Raw genomic sequence first — 8749 nt, forward strand, 5'->3', positions numbered from 1 at the left:
TGACAGTATACATCATATCAGTCTGTGACGCTGGTTTTGCAACTTCTTGCGTGCGTTTATGTTCGCCCCGACCAACACTTACCATGCACTGACCACAAAACATGGAGGAGCCGGGGCTTGAACCCGAGACCGTCCACACGCTAAGCGAACGATCTGCCAACTGAGCTACAGCTACACACACGACCAAGCCTGGCTGTTCTCCATTCTTTGCGACTCTGATGTGCACGGACACGATGGTTGGTTGGTTTGTAGCGGCGAAGGTACCAGAATACAAAGGCGCGGACACGTTCATATACACAAGAGTTCCAAGTAGTTCCGATGCTCTGGTATTACGAATGCAAATTCCGTCTGTTTTGAACGTCTTAAATTGAAAGGGCCGTCACAAATTGGTCCATTTCACTCCTTGTCCACAATCACACAGCACCTGAGGTAACAAGCACATCTCGAGCCCCATTGTGCTCTCCATTGTTCATGCCAACTCAGTGCCTCGCTCTTTGCTACTGTGTAAAACTCTTGTCGTCCTACTGCAAAACACTGGGACACAGCAAGTTTCCGCGTCCCCATTGCACTGATCGTACTACGAAACACTCCCCAAACTTGGCAATCACCCATGCAGATGACTTTTCCGACTTTACACGACGCTCACGCAACGCTCACGCTAGTGACAGACTTATTTATAGTTCGACGTCGCGCCAAAGCGAATGAGCACATTTCGCCTACTGCTTAGGCTGCTCTTCTAGTGTGGCTGCTCTGTGTCTGCAGGCAGCGAGGGGCTGCAAGCTTCCTGTGTTCGCACCTATATCACCTGTGCTTCCTTGTCAGAGACAGACTATCGCAAAACATACAACTCACTCCATGAATTGATTGCTACGGCATCTGTTATCAGCAGTCACAACCAGCAACACCGGTAGCAGCCGACTGCACGCAAAGAATGGCAACGTGCAGTGGGATTTACGTGAAATCGGCGCAATTGTGGATGCTAATCGTTCGCTTGTATCTGCCTACACACCTCTGCGGGTTGGGAATTATTCCACTTGCATGGCAAGGTGCGCATGTAGGTGTGTTAAAAATTCTGGAGGCGCTGGGTATCGATCCCACTACCTCTCGCACACTAAGCGAGCGCTCTACCATCTGAGCTACGCCCACCCCCCGATAACTAGTAGTGCTACATACAGTCATATCAACGTCACAGACCCTTGCACTCCCATTATTCCGCAGACAAACACTACTCTCTATGTATCAGTGAGGGTGTCTTTCAGGTTTCGTGCACTCTGTATCGAATCGTAGTTGGCCACAATGAAAGTGGCACGCATAACGTCGAAAATAGAGTTCAGACACCGCTCTGAGTAAGACGAACGTGTTGTCCACCTCTAGACTTCAATGACGTTAAGCCGTGATATCTAAGACAGATCTGCACTCGATAACACCACGATAACAGCCGGTCCCCACACTTACATCTTGCTCTCCTTATGACAGTATACATCATATCAGTCTGTGACGCTGGTTTTGCAACTTCTTGCGTGCGTTTATGTTCGCCGCGACCAACACTTACCATGCACTGACCACAAAACATGGAGGAGCCGGGGCTTGAACCCGAGACCGTTCACACGCTAAGCGAACGATCTGCCAACTGAGCTACAGCTACACACACGACCAAGCCTGGCTGTTCTCCATTCTTTGCGACTCTGATGTGCACGGACACGATGGTTGGTTGGTTTGTAGCGGCGAAGGTACCAGAATACAAAGGCGCGGACACGTTCATATACACAAGAGTTCCAAGTAGTTCCGATGCTCTGGTATTACGAATGCAAATTCCGTCTGTTTTGAACGTCTTAAATTGAAAGGGCGGTCACAAATTGGTCCATTTCACTCCTTGTCCACAATCACACAGCACCTGAGGTAACAAGCACATCTCGAGCCCCATTGTGCTCTCCATTGTTCATGCCAACTCAGTGCCTCGCTCTTTGCTACTGTGTAAAACTCTTGTCGTTCAACTGCAAAACACTGGGACACAGCAAGCTTCCGCGTCCCCATTGCACTGATCGTACTACGAAACGCTCCCCAAACTTGGCAATCACCCATCCAGATGACTTTTCCGACTTTACACGACGCTCACGCTAGTGACAGCCTTATTTATAGTTCGACGTCGCGCCAAAGCGAATGAGCACATTTCGCCTACTGCTTAGTCCGCTCTTCTAGTGTGGCTGCTCTGTGTCTGCAGGCAGCGAGGGGCTGCAAGCTTCCTGTGTTCGCACCTATATCACCTGTGCTTCCTTGTCAGAGACAGACTATCGCAAAACATACAACTCACTCCATGAATTGATTGCTACGGCATCTGTTATCAGCAGTCACAACCAGCAACACCGGTAGCAGCCGACTGCACGCAAAGAATGGCAACGTGCAGTGGGATTTACGTGAAATCGGCGCAATTGTGGATGCTAATCGTTCGCTTGTATCTGCCTACACACCTCTGCGGGTTGGGAATTATTCCACTTGCATGGCAAGGTGCGCATGTAGGTGTGTTAAAAATTCTGGAGGCGCTGGGTATCGATCCCAGTACCTCTCGCACACTAAGCGAGCGCTCTACCATCTGAGCTACGCCCACCCCCCCCCCCCCCGATAAGTAGTAGTGCTACATACAGTCATATCAACGTCACAGACCCTTGCACTCCCATTATTCCGCAGACAAACACTACTCTCTATGTATCAGTGAGGGTGTCTTTCAGGTTTCGTGCATTCTGTATCGAATCGTAGTTGGCCACAATGAAAGTGGCACGCATAACGTCGAAAATAGAGTTCAGACACCGCTCTGAGTAACACGAACGTGTTGTCCACCTCTAGACTTCAATGACGTTAAGCCGTGATACCTAAGACAGATCTGCACTCGATGACACCACGATAACAGCCGGTCCCCACACTTACATCTTGCTCTCCTTATGACAGTATACATCATATCAGTCTGTGACGCTGGTTTTGCAACTTCTTGCGTGCGTTTATGTTCGCCCCGACCAACACTTACCATGCACTGACCACAAAACATGGAGGAGCCGGGGCTTGAACCCGAGACCGTTCACACGCTTAGCGAACGATCTGCCAACTGAGCTACAGCTACACACACGACCAAGCCTGGCTGTTCTCCATTCTTTGCGACTCTGATGTGCACGGACACGAAGGTTGGTTGGTTTGTAGCGGCGAAGGTACCAGAATACAAAGGCGCGGACACGTTCATATACACAAGAGTTCCAAGTAGTTCCGATGCTCTGGTATTACGAATGCAAATTCCGTCTGTTTTGAACGTCTTAAATTGAAAGGGCGGTCACAAATTGGTCCATTTCACTCCTTGTCCACAATCACACAGCACCTGAGGTAACAAGCACATCTCGAGCCCCATTGTGCTCTCCATTGTTCATGCCAACTCAGTGCCTCGCTCTTTGCTACTGTGTAAAACTCTTGTCGTTCAACTGCAAAACACTGGGACACAGCAAGCTTCCGCGTCCCCATTGCACTGATCGTACTACGAAACGCTCCCCAAACTTGGCAATCACCCATCCAGATGACTTTTCCGACTTTACACGACGCTCACGCTAGTGACAGCCTTATTTATAGTTCGACGTCGCGCCAAAGCGAATGAGCACATTTCGCCTACTGCTTAGTCCGCTCTTCTAGTGTGGCTGCTCTGTGTCTGCAGGCAGCGAGGGGCTGCAAGCTTCCTGTGTTCGCACCTATATCACCTGTGCTTCCTTGTCAGAGACAGACTATCGCAAAACATACAACTCACTCCATGAATTGATTGCTACGGCATCTGTTATCAGCAGTCACAACCAGCAACACCGGTAGCAGCCGACTGCACGCAAAGAATGGCAACGTGCAGTGGGATTTACGTGAAATCGGCGCAATTGTGGATGCTAATCGTTCGCTTGTATCTGCCTACACACCTCTGCGGGTTGGGAATTATTCCACTTGCATGGCAAGGTGCGCATGTAGGTGTGTTAAAAATTCTGGAGGCGCTGGGTATCGATCCCAGTACCTCTCGCACACTAAGCGAGCGCTCTACCATCTGAGCTACGCCCACCCCCCCCCCTCCCGATAACTAGTAGTGCTACATACAGTCATATCAACGTCACAGACCCTTGCACTCCCATTATTCCGCAGACAAACACTACTCTCTATGTATCAGTGAGGGTGTCTTTCAGGTTTCGTGCATTCTGTATCGAATCGTAGTTGGCCACAATGAAAGTGGCACGCATAACGTCGAAAATAGAGTTCAGACACCGCTCTGAGTAACACGAACGTGTTGTCCACCTCTAGACTTCAATGACGTTAAGCCGTGATACCTAAGACAGATCTGCACTCGATGACACCACGATAACAGCCGGTCCCCACACTTACATCTTGCTCTCCTTATGACAGTATACATCATATCAGTCTGTGACGCTGGTTTTGCAACTTCTTGCGTGCGTTTATGTTCGCCCCGACCAACACTTACCATGCACTGACCACAAAACATGGAGGAGCCGGGGCTTGAACCCGAGACCGTCCACACGCTAAGCGAACGATCTGCCAACTGAGCTACAGCTACACACACGACCAAGCCTGGCTATTCTCTATTCTTTGCGACTCTGATGTGCAAGGACACGATGGTTGGTTGGTTTGTAGCGGCGAAGGTACCAGAATACAAAGGCGCGGACACGTTCATATACACAAGAGTTCCAAGTAGTTTCGATGCTCTGGTATTACGAATGCAAATTCCGTCTGTTTTGAACGTCTTAAATTGAAAGGGCGGTCAAAAATTGGTCCATTTCACTCCTTGTCCACAATCACACAGCACCTGAGGTAACAAGCATATCTCGAGCCCCATTGTGCTCTCCATTGTTCATGCCAACTCAGTGCCTCGCTCTTTGCTACTGTGTAAAACTCTTGTCGTCCAACTGCAAAACACTGGGACACAACAAGTTTCCGCGTCCCCATTGCACTGATCGTACTACGAAACGCTCCCCAAACTTGGCAATCACCCATGCAGATGACTTTTCCGACTTTACACGACGCTCACGCTAGTGACAGCCTTATTTATAGTTCGACGTCGCGCCAAAGCGAATGAGCACATTTCGCCTACTGCTTAGTCCGCTCTTCTAGTGTGGCTGCTCTGTGTCTGCAGGCAGCGAGGGGCTGCAAGCTTCCTGTGTTCGCACCTATATCACCTGTGCTTCCTTGTCAGAGACAGACTATCGCAAAACATACAACTCACTCCATGAATTGATTGCTACGGCATCTGTTATCAGCAGTCACAACCAGCAACACCGGTAGCAGCCGACTGCACGCAAAGAATGGCAACGTGCAGTGGGATTTACGTGAAATCGCCGCAATTGTGGATGCTAATCGTTCGCTTGTATCTGCCTACACACCTCTGCGGGTTGGGAATTATTCCACTTGCATGGCAAGGTGCGCATGTAGGTGTGTTAAAAATTCTGGAGGCGCTGGGTATCGATCCCAGTACCTCTCGCACACTAAGCGAGCGCTCTACCATCTGAGCTACGCCCCCCCCCCCCCCCCCCGATAACTAGTAGTGCTACATACAGTCATATCAACGTCACAGACCCTTGCACTCCCATTATTCCGCAGACAAACACTACTCTCTATGTATCGGTGAGGGTGTCTTTCAGGTTTCGTACATTCTGTATCGAATCGTAGTTGGCCACAATGAAAGTGGCACGCATAACGTCGAAAATAGAGTTCAGACACCGCTCTGAGTAACACGAACGTGTTGTCCACCTCTAGACTTCAATGACGTTAAGCCGTGATACCTAAGACAGATCTGCACTCGATGACACCACGATAACAGCCGGTCCCCACACTTACATCTTGCTCTCCTTATGACAGTATACATCATATCAGTCTGTGACGCTGGTTTTGCAACTTCTTGCGTGCGTTTATGTTCGCCCCGACCAACACTTACCATGCACTGACCACAAAACATGGAGGAGCCGGGGCTTGAACCCGAGACCGTCCACACGCTAAGCGAACGATCTGCCAACTGAGCTACAGCTACACACACGACCAAGCCTGGCTGTTCTCCATTCTTTGCGACTCTGATGTGCACGGACACGATGGTTGGTTGGTTTGTAGCGGCGAAGGTACCAGAATACAAAGGCGCGGACACGTTCATATACACAAGAGTTCCAAGTAGTTCCGATGCTCTGGTATTACGAATGCAAATTCCGTCTGTTTTGAACGTCTTAAATTGAAAGGGCCGTCACAAATTGGTCCATTTCACTCCTTGTCCACAATCACACAGCACCTGAGGTAACAAGCACATCTCGAGCCCCATTGTGCTCTCCATTGTTCATGCCAACTCAGTGCCTCGCTCTTTGCTACTGTGTAAAACTCTTGTCGTCCTACTGCAAAACACTGGGACACAGCAAGTTTCCGCGTCCCCATTGCACTGATCGTACTACGAAACACTCCCCAAACTTGGCAATCACCCATGCAGATGACTTTTCCGACTTTACACGACGCTCACGCAACGCTCACGCTAGTGACAGACTTATTTATAGTTCGACGTCGCGCCAAAGCGAATGAGCACATTTCGCCTACTGCTTAGGCTGCTCTTCTAGTGTGGCTGCTCTGTGTCTGCAGGCAGCGAGGGGCTGCAAGCTTCCTGTGTTCGCACCTATATCACCTGTGCTTCCTTGTCAGAGACAGACTATCGCAAAACATACAACTCACTCCATGAATTGATTGCTACGGCATCTGTTATCAGCAGTCACAACCAGCAACACCGGTAGCAGCCGACTGCACGCAAAGAATGGCAACGTGCAGTGGGATTTACGTGAAATCGGCGCAATTGTGGATGCTAATCGTTCGCTTGTATCTGCCTACACACCTCTGCGGGTTGGGAATTATTCCACTTGCATGGCAAGGTGCGCATGTAGGTGTGTTAAAAATTCTGGAGGCGCTGGGTATCGATCCCAGTACCTCTCGCACACTAAGCGAGCGCTCTACCATCTGAGCTACGCCCACCCCCCGATAACTAGTAGTGCTACATACAGTCATATCAACGTCACAGACCCTTGCACTCCCATTATTCCGCAGACAAACACTACTCTCTATGTATCAGTGAGGGTGTCTTTCAGGTTTCGTGCACTCTGTATCGAATCGTAGTTGGCCACAATGAAAGTGGCACGCATAACGTCGAAAATAGAGTTCAGACACCGCTCTGAGTAAGACGAACGTGTTGTCCACCTCTAGACTTCAATGACGTTAAGCCGTGATATCTAAGACAGATCTGCACTCGATAACACCACGATAACAGCCGGTCCCCACACTTACATCTTGCTCTCCTTATGACAGTATACATCATATCAGTCTGTGACGCTGGTTTTGCAACTTCTTGCGTGCGTTTATGTTCGCCGCGACCAACACTTACCATGCACTGACCACAAAACATGGAGGAGCCGGGGCTTGAACCCGAGACCGTTCACACGCTAAGCGAACGATCTGCCAACTGAGCTACAGCTACACACACGACCAAGCCTGGCTGTTCTCCATTCTTTGCGACTCTGATGTGCACGGACACGATGGTTGGTTGGTTTGTAGCGGCGAAGGTACCAGAATACAAAGGCGCGGACACGTTCATATACACAAGAGTTCCAAGTAGTTCCGATGCTCTGGTATTACGAATGCAAATTCCGTCTGTTTTGAACGTCTTAAATTGAAAGGGCGGTCACAAATTGGTCCATTTCACTCCTTGTCCACAATCACACAGCACCTGAGGTAACAAGCACATCTCGAGCCCCATTGTGCTCTCCATTGTTCATGCCAACTCAGTGCCTCGCTCTTTGCTACTGTGTAAAACTCTTGTCGTTCAACTGCAAAACACTGGGACACAGCAAGCTTCCGCGTCCCCATTGCACTGATCGTACTACGAAACGCTCCCCAAACTTGGCAATCACCCATCCAGATGACTTTTCCGACTTTACACGACGCTCACGCTAGTGACAGCCTTATTTATAGTTCGACGTCGCGCCAAAGCGAATGAGCACATTTCGCCTACTGCTTAGTCCGCTCTTCTAGTGTGGCTGCTCTGTGTCTGCAGGCAGCGAGGGGCTGCAAGCTTCCTGTGTTCGCACCTATATCACCTGTGCTTCCTTGTCAGAGACAGACTATCGCAAAACATACAACTCACTCCATGAATTGATTGCTACGGCATCTGTTATCAGCAGTCACAACCAGCAACACCGGTAGCAGCCGACTGCACGCAAAGAATGGCAACGTGCAGTGGGATTTACGTGAAATCGGCGCAATTGTGGATGCTAATCGTTCGCTTGTATCTGCCTACACACCTCTGCGGGTTGGGAATTATTCCACTTGCATGGCAAGGTGCGCATGTAGGTGTGTTAAAAATTCTGGAGGCGCTGGGTATCGATCCCAGTACCTCTCGCACACTAAGCGAGCGCTCTACCATCTGAGCTACGCCCACCCCCCCCCCCTCCCGATAACTAGTAGTGCTACATACAGTCATATCAACGTCACAGACCCTTGCACTCCCATTATTCCGCAGACAAACACTACTCTCTATGTATCAGTGAGGGTGTCTTTCAGGTTTCGTGCATTCTGTATCGAATCGTAGTTGGCCACAATGAAAGTGGCACGCATAACGTCGAAAATAGAGTTCAGACACCGCTCTGAGTAACACGAACGTGTTGTCCACCTCTAGACTTCAATGACGTTAAGCCGTGATACCTAAGACAGA

At 49.7% G+C, this 8749-nt stretch overlaps 5 non-coding genes across 5 annotated transcripts; all 5 read right to left on the bottom strand.

Moving 5' to 3' along the window:
- Positions 1 to 2532: 2532 nt before the first annotated feature.
- Positions 2533 to 2606, bottom strand: Trnat-agu (transfer RNA threonine (anticodon AGU)). Its single transcript has one exon. It is a non-coding gene; the product is annotated as a tRNA-Thr (tRNA).
- Positions 2607 to 3999: 1393 nt separating this feature from the next.
- Trnat-agu (transfer RNA threonine (anticodon AGU)) lies at positions 4000 to 4073 on the bottom strand. Its single transcript has one exon. It is a non-coding gene; the product is annotated as a tRNA-Thr (tRNA).
- Positions 4074 to 5466: 1393 nt separating this feature from the next.
- Positions 5467 to 5539, bottom strand: Trnat-agu (transfer RNA threonine (anticodon AGU)). Its single transcript has one exon. It is a non-coding gene; the product is annotated as a tRNA-Thr (tRNA).
- A 1405-nt stretch (positions 5540 to 6944) lies between these two features.
- On the bottom strand, positions 6945 to 7018 carry Trnat-agu (transfer RNA threonine (anticodon AGU)). The gene has a single exon. It is a non-coding gene; the product is annotated as a tRNA-Thr (tRNA).
- A 1385-nt stretch (positions 7019 to 8403) lies between these two features.
- Trnat-agu (transfer RNA threonine (anticodon AGU)) lies at positions 8404 to 8477 on the bottom strand. The gene has a single exon. It is a non-coding gene; the product is annotated as a tRNA-Thr (tRNA).
- Positions 8478 to 8749: the final 272 nt, after the last annotated feature.

This window comes from Schistocerca gregaria, unplaced genomic scaffold, assembly GCF_023897955.1.
Source record: "Schistocerca gregaria isolate iqSchGreg1 unplaced genomic scaffold, iqSchGreg1.2 ptg000180l, whole genome shotgun sequence".
Classification (NCBI taxonomy): Eukaryota; Metazoa; Arthropoda; class Insecta; order Orthoptera; family Acrididae; genus Schistocerca; species Schistocerca gregaria.